Source organism: Pinus tabuliformis, chromosome 5_1, assembly GCF_031772625.1.
Source record: "Pinus tabuliformis cultivar Carrire ecotype Pingquan chromosome 5_1, CPIR1, whole genome shotgun sequence".
NCBI classification, from domain to species: Eukaryota; Viridiplantae; Streptophyta; class Pinopsida; order Pinales; family Pinaceae; genus Pinus; species Pinus tabuliformis.
Window position 1 is genome coordinate 2,484,219 of NC_142305.1, and position 11,493 is coordinate 2,495,711.

General features: G+C 41.4%; 1 pseudogene; it reads right to left on the reverse strand.

Annotated features, from left to right (window-relative positions):
* Positions 1-8,875: 8,875 nt before the first annotated feature.
* LOC149163248 (uncharacterized) lies at positions 8,876-9,595 on the reverse strand (annotated as a pseudogene).
* Positions 9,596-11,493: the final 1,898 nt, after the last annotated feature.

Below are 11,493 nucleotides of genomic sequence, written 5' to 3' on the forward strand. Positions count from 1 at the left end.
TGTCCATGAATCGACTCCACTTTCTTCTTTGGAGTAATTCTATCTTCATTCTTGGAATCTGGGGTGCACTTTTCATCTTTTGGATTGCAGGAAAGTGCATCGGCATAGATTTTTGCATTATTCTTAGTGCTTGAGGATTCTCCTTTGAAACCTATTCCAGACTTGTCATGTTGAGGTTTTTGATTTTTTAGAATAGTCTCAAGTATTTGAGAGCTTTTACAACCCTTTTTAATTTGCTCCAACTCCTTTCTAAGAGACACTATTTCGGTCTCGCGTTCTTCACAAGTCTCTTCCTTTTCTTTAAGCTTTGCTTCCAAGAGATCTTCTCTCCTTCTTATTTCCTCGTTTTCCACTTTGAGAGAAATGATTTTGTTTCGTAGTTTCTCATTTTCTTTAATGGCACTTATTAATATTTCATCTACATTTCCTTCCAGCCCTGAGTCATCATCATCTGCGAGTGCCATGAATAATGCTTCTTAGCTTTCATCATGATTGCTTTCCTCATTTGATTTCCTTTTGATGACCATAAACTCATCCTCATCAGACTCATCTTTCTTGGAGAAGAAGTTTTTCTTATTGAACCCTTTCTTTTTATGTGCCATTCTTTTAGAATTTCCTTCATCATCATTGTCATGTTTATGAGGACATTTTGCTGTTAGGATATTCCGACACATAGGAAATAGTTAAGTACAACTTAGTCTAGTATAGAGTTAGGTATAGAGTTAGGTAAAGTGTGTTTCTTTACCGTTGTACATTTTGTAACTTACAATCCGACGGTCACGATATGTAGTGATCCGACAGTTCATTCTCTCCTCGGTATTACCGACACTTGATCCGTGGCTTGACACCCGATTGGTCCATGATTTCTATTTAAAGCGCATGGAGGGTCATTTGTAGGGTAATCCGTGCATGAGAGAAACATATGTAAATTTTCATTCTTTTATTAATAAATTGCCTGAAGTGGCCGCGTTGGCTCAGGCCGTGGACTGTTTCCCTCTTTGAGGGTTTTAACCACGTCAAAAATACTGGTGTATTGATCTGCAATCTGGTTGTGAGTGGTGTCCTTTGGTGTTCTGTCTAAGAAACTTACCCTGTAAATTCCTACATGGTATCGGAGCTATTTGAGGGCCGCGTCCGTTGGTGATCCAAATCTGAAGCCGGTAGAACTGCATCTGACTGCTGTTTCCTAGATCTGTTGTTTCTGACTGCTTTCGGGCTTAGAGGACTGCTCTGTTGTGTTGGGAGCATCTGTTCCAGTGAGGAACCCCTTTCGTTTCACACGAAAAGGTTTCCGGTAGCCCTAGCTGCGTCATTTTTAAGATTTGGAGGTATACAGTGTTTATTTGCAGTTTACTGTTATTTTCTCTCTGTTTATTTCGGTTTCGGTTTATTTAGCTTTTCTATTACCGGATCTATACCTTTCATTTCTGCGTATGCTCTTTTCCCTACAACTTTGTGTGATCTGGGCAAATCAGAAACAGAAAGGAATGATTTTTCTCATGTGTATGCTCTTTTCCCTGCGCTTTAGGGTGATCTCGGAAAATCAGAAACATTGAGGAAAATATTTAGTTTCCGGCCAAAGCTAACTTTGAGCCGCAAGGTTCATTTTTGAAAACATTTAGTTTTTTGGCTAAATCTAACTTCGATCTGTAAGGTTCGTTTTCTTTGCATGTCCGTGTTGGGTTTTGTGTTTTTTGTTTTGTAGGGAAAAAAGCCTTCTCAAAGCAAGCACGCAACCCAAAGCACCCCCCCCCCTCTCTCTCTCTCTCTCAAATTTTTTGTATAGCTCAATTGGTTCAAATCTATTTTAAGAGAGTGGAGGTCTTGGGTTCAAGTCTCCATTTTCTGGGGGCGAACTTTTTCATTTCCGCACATTCCCGCACTTCGTCGGCAACTTCAACAACTTTTTTTTAAAAGCCATAACTTCTTCATCCGGAAGCCGTTTTCAGAGCCGTTTTTTTTAAACCAGCCTAACTTTTTGAGATCTATCCATTGGAACACTTATTTTCAGCATCTTTAGCTTTAGTTTCTGTTGAAATGGAAAGTCAATACCAAGTTACCCTTGACAGCACCAACTACTTCCAATGGTTGGCCTACATTGAGGATTTACTTAGAAGTAAAGGTCTCTACAGAATAGCCTCAGGCCAAGAAAAGAAATCAAAGGATGAAGATAAGGCTGCTAAATGGGAAAATAGGCAAGATCAAGTAGGTGGATTGATAGGGATGTCTATTTCTCCAGATCTTAGATTCCATATTGCAGAACTTGATACTCCTGATGAAGCAATGAAACAAATCAATAAAGTTTTTGGGATTAAAAATGAAATTAGAGCCCATCAACTTGAAAATGAGTTGCTTACATTGGACCCTAATAATTTTTCTTGCATTGAATATTTCTTGTCCAAGTTCAAGACCCTTAGATATCTTTTGGAAGGTGTTAAAGTTAAGAAAGAAGATAGTAACCTTATCTATTCCATTCTTACAAAGTTGGGACCAGCCTACTCTGTGTTTGTTTCCACCTTCCATTCTACAAGAGAAGCCTTCATTTCTCAAGGAACAGACTACAAGTCCCCTTCCTTTGACTCTTTTTGTGATTCTTTAATAAGAGAACAAGAAAAACTCTTACACCTTGGTCTTCTTAATCTTGGAAACTCTTCCAAGAAAGCGTTAGCCGCCCAGCAGCAACCAAATTCAAAGAATCCTAAGAAGTCATATCCTAAAAAGAATGGTCCTAAACCAAACAAGGGTCCTAAGCAATCTCAGTCTCAAAATGAAAAATCATTTCAACAAAATGATAAGACAAATAAAAACAAATGGAAGAAGACTGATAGACATTGCAACTTTTGTAATCGAGATGGCCACTTAGAATCAAAATGCTTTAAGAAGATGGAAGCCTTGGAAGCAGCAATGAAGAAGCATAACATCCATTTGGGGCAATCTTCAACTTCAACTTCATCTTCAGGAATGGCACTTTCTACATGTGGTTGTCAAGCATCTCGGTCTGGCTATGCATTAAATGTATCTTCTTCTTCTCATTCTCATGAATGGCTCATTGATTCTGGAGCTTCTTATCACATGGCCAAAAACAAAGCCATGTTTTCTTCTTTAAATGATTGTAACACAAAGAATATATATGTTGGTGATGATAGATCTCTTAGTGTTGTAGGGACTGGAACTGTTCATCTAGACAATGGTCAGTTTAATGATGTATTATGTGTTCCAACCTTATCCTGCAACCTTCTATCTGTATATCAGATAAATCATTTAGGTGAAGGTAAAATCGTTGAATTTTCACCTCATGATGTTGTAATCAAGGACCTAAGAGATCCTAAAAAGATTTTAGCTACTGGCATTGCTGATGATTCTACAAGGTTGTATAAGTTTCACAACTTTGGGTCATCAAATCTTCCCTCAGTATTTGTTGCTCATAACGATGAAGTGAGCAAACTTTGGCATGAGCGATTTGGTCACTTAAACTATCGCTCCCTTCAGCATCTATGTAAAGAAAATATGGTGACAGGTATTCCTATGGTATCTTGCAGAGATGGTGTTTGTTCCGGATGTGTACTCGGAAAACATCATCGGGACAGTTTTGAAAAACGTGCCTCTTGGCACGCCTCAGCCCCTTTACAGCTTGTGCATAGTGATTTATGTGGTCCACTTCCAGTTGTGTCATTCTCTGGCTGCAAGTATTTCTTAACTTTCATTGATGATTTCTCTAGACGCACTTGGGTATACTTCTTAAAACTCAAGAGTGAAGTATTTAACACTTTTTTGGCCTTCAAGGCCTTTGTTGAAAAACAATCTGGACATCAAATTCTTAAGTTAAGATCTGATAATGGTGGAGAATATGTTAAAAACACATTCATCAACTATTGCACTGAGAATGGAATTAAAATGCAACATACTGTTCCATATACTCCACAACAAAATGGTGTAGCTGAAAGGAAGAATCGCACCTTAAAGGAAATGGCTAATTGTATGCTACAATCTAAAGGACTTGGTCTTAGTTTTTGGGCAGAAGAAATTAACTGTGCAAATTACATAATAAATCGCACTCCTACTAAGGCTTTAAAGAATATCACTCCAGAAGAAGCATGGAGCTCAATCAAACCAGATGTAAGTCACTTTCGTGTTTTTGGAAGTGAAGCGTGGGCCCATATTCCAGATGAAAAGCATAAAGCTTTAGAACCTAAGAGTGAAAAATGTACTTTTGTTGGATATTCTGAAGATGTCAAAGGCTATAGACTTATTCCATTTAAGTCCAAAAATTTTATCATTAGAAGAGATGTAAAATTTGATGAAAATATATCGGCCTGCGAGCCTAGTCCGGCGGATGTGCCACCTCTCCCTATCTCTTCTACCTTTGAAAACATTTCTTCTTCAGATGATGAAAGTGAGGATGAAAATCCTCCCCCACCATCTCAGGATCCTCCTTCAGCTCCTGAGCTTCCAAAATGGGTTCGTGCTACTCGAGATGCAGCAGGTGATCTTGCCGATGATCCTACAGATCAGCGACGCACACGTTCTCAGTTCGAGAGAACCTCTTCTTTACTGGCTCAAGCTCCAGTAAATTATGATCCTGACACCTTTGCAGAAGCTTCAGGCCATCCAGATTGGGAAGCAGCTATGAATGAAGAATATCATTCATTATTGGCAAATTATACATGGGATCTTGTTCCTCTACCAAAGGGACAAAAACTTGTTAGATTCAAATGGGTTTACAGAACCAAGTATGGACCAGATGGGAAAGTTGATAAACATAAAGCTTGTCTTGTTGCTAAAGGTTTTTCACAGGTTGAAGGCATTGACTACACTGAAACCTTCTCCCCTGTTGCCAAAATGAACTCTATCTGCCTTGTTCTTTCCCTTGTTGCCTCTTTCAAATGGGAAGTCCATCAGATGGATGTTAAATCTGCCTTCTTGCATGGGGACTTGCATGAAGAAATCTATATGGAACAACCCGTTGGCTTCATACAAACAGACTCTAGCCTTGTATGTCGACTTAAGAAATCCCTTTATGGTCTCAAGCAAGCTCCTCGGGCTTGGTATGCCAAAATGGATAGCTTTCTTTTAGAATCTGGCTTTTCTAGGTGTCATTCTGACAATACTGTCTACACCAAGAAAGTGGGCAACTCCCTTATCATCCTTGTTCTTTATGTTGATGATCTTATCCTTACTAGTAGTGATCCCAACCTTATAAACCATGTGAAGTCTAGCCTTAAAAGGAAATTTGAAATGACAGACTTAGGACACTTACACTATTTTCTCGGTCTTCAAGTCTTGCAATCCAAGGAGAGTATTTCTCTTTCCCAGTCCAAGTATGCCTGTGATATTCTACGCCATTTTCACATGGAAGACTGTAAGCCAGCCCCTTCTCCCTTTCAGTCTGGAGTCAAATTTTCAGTCACTTGTACTTCTCCTGAAGTTGATGCTACCTTATACCGTCAACTTGTAGGAAAACTTTTGTATCTAACCCATACTCGTCCTGACCTTTCCTTTGTTGTTGGCCTTGTTGCTCGGTTCATGCAAAACCCCCGTGAAAGTCATTGGAAAGTAGCTAAAAGAATACTTCGTTATGTTCGAGGTACAGTTCAGTTTGGGATTCATTATAGTGCCGAAGCATATCCTCTATTGGTTGGTTTCACTGATTCCGATTGGGCTGGTGACCCTGATGATCAGAAGTCTACTGCTGGTTATGTGTTCACTCTTGGTTCAGGACCTATTACATGGGCTTGCAAGAAACAAGGTGCCATTTCTCTTTCATCAGCAGAAGCAGAGTATCGTGGTGCCGTAGAAGCTAGTAAGGAAGCCTTGTGGCTTCGTCAGATCCTGTCAGAGTTTGGCTTTGAGCAGCAGCATCCGACTACACTTTGGTGTGATAATCAAAGTGCCATTCAGCTATGCCAACATCCAGTTCAACATCAGCGCAGCAAACACATTGAACTGCACATGCACTTCATCAGAAAGCTCATTCACGACCATGTTCTTGAAGTGCAATATTGTTCAACAGATGATCAAGTTGCAGACATCTTCACAAAGGCTCTCACAGAGGCGAAGTTCACTAAAATTCAATTTATGGTTGGAGTTCAGGAAGTTGTCACTAAGGGGGGATAGGCTCTAGTGCCTCCTTCCTTCTCCTATTGTGTCATATTTGTAAATCCTTCACTCCTATCCCAAGTTGTTCTTAAGGGGGGATGTTAGGATATTCCGACACATAGGAAATAGTTAAGTACAACTTGGTCTAGTATAGAGTTAGGTATAGAGTTAGGTAAAGTGTGTTTCTTTACCGTTGTACATTTTGTAACTTACAATCCGACGGTCACGATATGTAGTGATCCGGCGGTTCATTCTCTCCTCAGTATTACCGATACTTGATCTGTGGCTTGACACCCGATTGGTCCATGATTTCTATTTAAAGTGCATGGAAGGTCATTTGTAGGGTAATCCGTGCATGAGAGAAACATATGTAAATTTTCATTCTTTTATTAATAAATTACCTGAAGTGGCCACGTTGGCTCAGGCCGTGGACTGTTTCCTTCTTTGAGGGTTTTAACCACGTCAAAAATACTGGTGTATTGATCTGTGATCTGGTTGTGAGCGGTGTCCTTTGGTGTTCTGTCTGAGAAACTTACCCTGTAAATTCCTACATTTGCTACATAATGACCTATTTTACCACATTTAAAATAGATAAGAGGATACTTTCCTTTAAGCTTAGATCCTTTCTTCAGCTTTCGTACAAATTGAGCCAATTCGGATTCCACATCTGACTTATCACTACAGTCATTCCTTTCTTTCCCCTTCTTTGACCTTGAGGCCTTGAATGCTACATCTTTGGAGCTTGGGCCACCTTTCCTCATTTCATAGGCAATGAGAATTCCATGGAGTTCATCCATTTTGAGGGTATCTAGATCCTTTGCTTCTTCTATAGTGATTATTTTGGAGTCAAACCTGTTTAGAAGAGACCTTAATACCTTATGAACAATGGTACTTTCTTCAACTTTTTCATCCAATCCTTTCAGGGAATTTACCACTTCAGCTACTCAGAGGAGGTATGCTACAATATCTTCTTCATCTTCCATCCTCAAACTTTCAAATTGTCTTCTGTGAGTTTGAAGCTTTTCCCTTTTGACTTTTGAGTCTCCATCGTACAAGCCAACTAGCTTCTCCCACATTTCTTTGGCCGAGGTACAGTGCATGATTTTTGTAAACTCGGAATCAGTGATTCCACTAGTGATGGAGTTCATGGCCTTTGCATTTGCAATGTAGGCTTTACTCTCATCTTGGTCTGTTGGAAGAGTGGAAGTAGTTTTGTATTCATTTTGAACAAAATGCCAGACTTCAAGTCCAAGGGACATTAAGTAGTAAGTCATTCTTTTCTTCCAGAAACCAAAGTTAGTGCCATCGAACAAAGGAGGTCTTCCTGATGCTTCGTGGTTTCTCATCATGGCTGCAGATCCTTCTTCAAGCTATTAGGCTAGTATGAAGAAGCCTGCTCTGATGCCAATTGTTGGAAATACTGAGGGGGAGGTGAATCAGTATTTCTTACTAATTATTTTTTTTTAAATTGTTCTAGTGATTGCCAACAACCTATATAGATATGTATATGTATACACAGAACACAGAAATCAACAGTTGAATTTAAAGACAGTGCAAAGAAATAAATACAATATAAGTATAAATCTGATTATTAATAGTTGCCAAGCTCCAACTTGGACTTCAATGAGGCTCCAACCTCCAGAGCACCAACTCTGTTCTGCAGTGGTTCTTCACTTAGGAGCACCTACCCCTATGACTTCAGTCCTGTTCAGTTCTGAGGCTCCAACCTCTTGGGCTCTAACCAACCTTGGTATAAACAGGTATGTTGCTTCACTCTATTCAGCTGAGGTTGTCTCACTCCTGCTTTCCTGCCTCTGCTGCTTATGCTACCTCTATAGCCTCTGCTACTTTTTCGGCCTCTTTTGCCTCTGTTGCTTCTACTATCTCACCCTTGGGTTCTTCAACACCATAATTGCACGAACAGTTCTTTGTTTCTACTGTTTTATACATTCCCATGCCTTTGTCCATTCGTTTCTGCTTACACAGTCTCTTAGGCTTCCTCCTCACTCATAGTCGTTTCCTCTAACTTCACTTGATCTTTCAGCTTCCCAATACGACCAAATCCATTTATTCCTATCTTGGTCCTCTCCTTTCCCGAAGATCTTTGAACTCTAGGAGGGCCTCTGTTGCAGTAGCTCTAACTGGTTGCAAATTCCTAGCACTCTGACATTGTAAGGCTAAACCCTAGCCAAACTCTGCAGTGGATCCAAAGAAATTGCTTCCAAAGCTTCTGAAAGGCAATCTGACTGTGCCATCGGTGCTGATTATCTTCGATCAGATCTATGCATCAACTGCCACAGAAGGATGATTATTTTCATGAAACAATCCCACCGTAGCAGATGATCTCATCATGATGGAAGCCATCATTTCCATTGCGATTCTAAAACCAAAGGAACGAAATCTAAGAAAACTGATATAAAAGTCTAGAAACACCCTTTTGCCCCACCGTTTCTCTTTTATTCCAAAAACCCACGTAATCGCGCCCATATTAGCCTCTGCTACATTCGCAATTGCAGTTGTTGATCACCCTCATCCAACGGTTCCCGCGTCACTACAGCCTTTTTCTTGCACATTAAACCTCGTGCATCTCCTCACCGTCCGATCAAACCCCGCCGCGATCGGACGGTAGTTGCACCTTTCCTCACCGAAACCTGCATACGCGTTAACCTACAGGGGCGGCGGTTTTCATCTGCCACACGTCGTATTTTGATTGGATCGCTGGCCCTTGTACATATACCACCGAACCCCGGTGGGCGGTGCGGGGAATACCACTTACCGCCTACCTGTACGTCTCCCGCGCATTATCGTCCACGCATCTTTCGCGTGCGACGACCGTTGGATCCGCTGCTCTTTGATCTGACGGCTCACATTCATCTTCCATGTATGGCTGTGTCAAAATAATGAGCAGGCGGTCTAATAGATCAATGGGTATACCATGTGGAGACTTGTAATTTGTTCCACGGATTTTTGTGATGCCACGATTTGTTGCAACAACCAATATCGGTGCCATCTCATTCTCTAGAGCACGATTCAAAAATGAGAAGCATTCAATGTCAAGCATATGGACTTCGTCAATAAAAAGCACACCTGGTACAATTTTAGCTTTGCCTTCTTCCCTCCATTCAGCAACTTTACTGTCAATCTGTTCCCTCACTTCAGAATGGATCTCTCCAGTATCTCGTGTAAAGAGGGCCAGAAACCCTTGCATCCTACTATTGATGACATCGATTTCATGTAGCGTAACGCAATGCACCACTTCTTTGCATTTTTGAAGCTCTCCATCCAGGCACTGTACGAACTTGGTCTGCAGCCCCATTGCATCATAATCCCTAGACCTCACAAAACACCGCCCCAACTTTGTAATCTTCCCAGAATCTTTATCGATCGCAATCACATCCCCACTCTGGACCCTCTCCTTACTCAAACCTTTGATCATATTTCTCCCCAAATCATACACAGTCTCCATCTCTGTGTCTATCTCCTCCTCGAATATTGCCATATTGACATCAATGAAAATCTGTGTCCAACAGTTTGATGTTACGCTAGACCTGCCTTTCTTCAGCTTGAGGTAGATTTAGGCACTAACACAGGGCATGTGATGTATGTCAGTGAATAGGTAGGCCATCATGGAGGGATGAAATGCCTTTGAATTGACAAATGACATTTCACCTTTCGAGAAGTGGGCAATAGATTTTGTAGGACCCATTCAGCCACAAGGGAAGACAAGGGCACAGTATATCATCATCGCGATGGAGTATTTGACACGATGGGAGGAGGCACAACCTGTCAAGGATTTCAAAGACGCGACGGCTGCAAAGTTCCTATTTGAGCATGTATTCATGCAATTTGGATGTCCAAGGATTTTGATGAGTGATAGGGGTATGCACTTTCTGAACAAAACAATTAGCGTGCTGATGGAAGAATTTTAGGTATATCACTAGAAGAGTACTCCTTATCACCCACAAGCTAACAGGACAGTGGAGGTGTTCAACAAAGTGCTTGAAAATGCACTGACCAAGGTTTGCAATGCTTAGTGAAGTGATTGGGACCTACACATACTTGCAGTACTATGGGCTTATCGGACGACGTAAAAGAAGTTAACAGGACAGACACCCTTTAGGTTGGTATACGGTGTTGAAGCAGTAATGCCCATGGAGTACATTGTGCCCAGTCTGTGCATAGTGGCGCTCACAGGTATGATAGATCACGGAACCCTGGAAGAAAGGCTCGCGCAGTTGGATGAGCTTGAAGGAGATTTTTGGCTGCATTTCATCAACAGGTCCAAAAGCAGCATGAAAAAGCATGGCATGACTGACATATTAGGCTACGTACCTTTAAGGTGAATGACTTGGTTCTGTTGTATGACAGTAAGTTTGATAAATTTCCAGGGAAATTCCGAATGCATTGCCTGGGGCCCTATGTTATTAAGGATATTACCGATGGTGGCGCAGTCCAATTGGTTAAGTTGAATGGAGATCCCTTCCCAGGAAAGGTGAATGGCAGTCAATTGAATCCATACACAGGTGGCCCGACCATCTGACTATGCGATAGAAGCACAGTATTAGCGCTCCGAGTAGTTGAAAGGAGGCGTAGAACTATAAACTACACTACCCAAGTTGGGGAGCTGCGCGAAGAAGGGAAGTGTCACAGGATCCATGACAACGTGAAGGCAACTGCGCTACTCATGGAAATAGCACACAAACCGTTAAAATCATTGTTCATCATTTGATGGTCGGATTGAGGCCAAATGGAGTGAGCGGCAAGCATTTAAGGCAAAATTTATGGGCTAGATTCTTAGAAATATGCTACCAATCTAGCATTAATGGGCCGAATGTGGGGGGAATGGTCGGATTTGAATTCAAAAGGCCCTATAAATTATAAGTGGTTGTCCAGCGAAAAACACTTGGCATTTTGAGAACTTAGTTGTTGCGCGCTCAGGTATACATGAACCGAGACCTATTCGAGACCTTGAAAGTGAATTGATTGTTTGAGAAACTACTAGAGACACTGCAAGAATTGTGTAATACAGCTATGTTAGCACCCGCAGAAGCCATGGACACAGGAGTAGCAACAGCCGAGGAAGCCGTGTAGGAAATTGAGATAGTAGAAGCTGCCCCAGAAAGTGCCAAAGCGGTAGTCGAAGTCCCTAAATCACCTAGGACACCGAGACCAAAGAAGGATAAGCAGAAGCAGCCTATGCTACCGGTGCGCATCTCACCAAGAAACCCACAGAGGACCAAGCTCACCTTGCAGGAGAAGGGGAAGGCCATTAACCTAGAGGCAGATGAGGAAGAATTTGAAGAAATCCTGGTGGATGAGGAGGATGTGGAAATGGAAGTTGAAACCCAGGGTGCAGACCCTATTACCAGGTTACCAGAATATGTTCCACCATGCAAG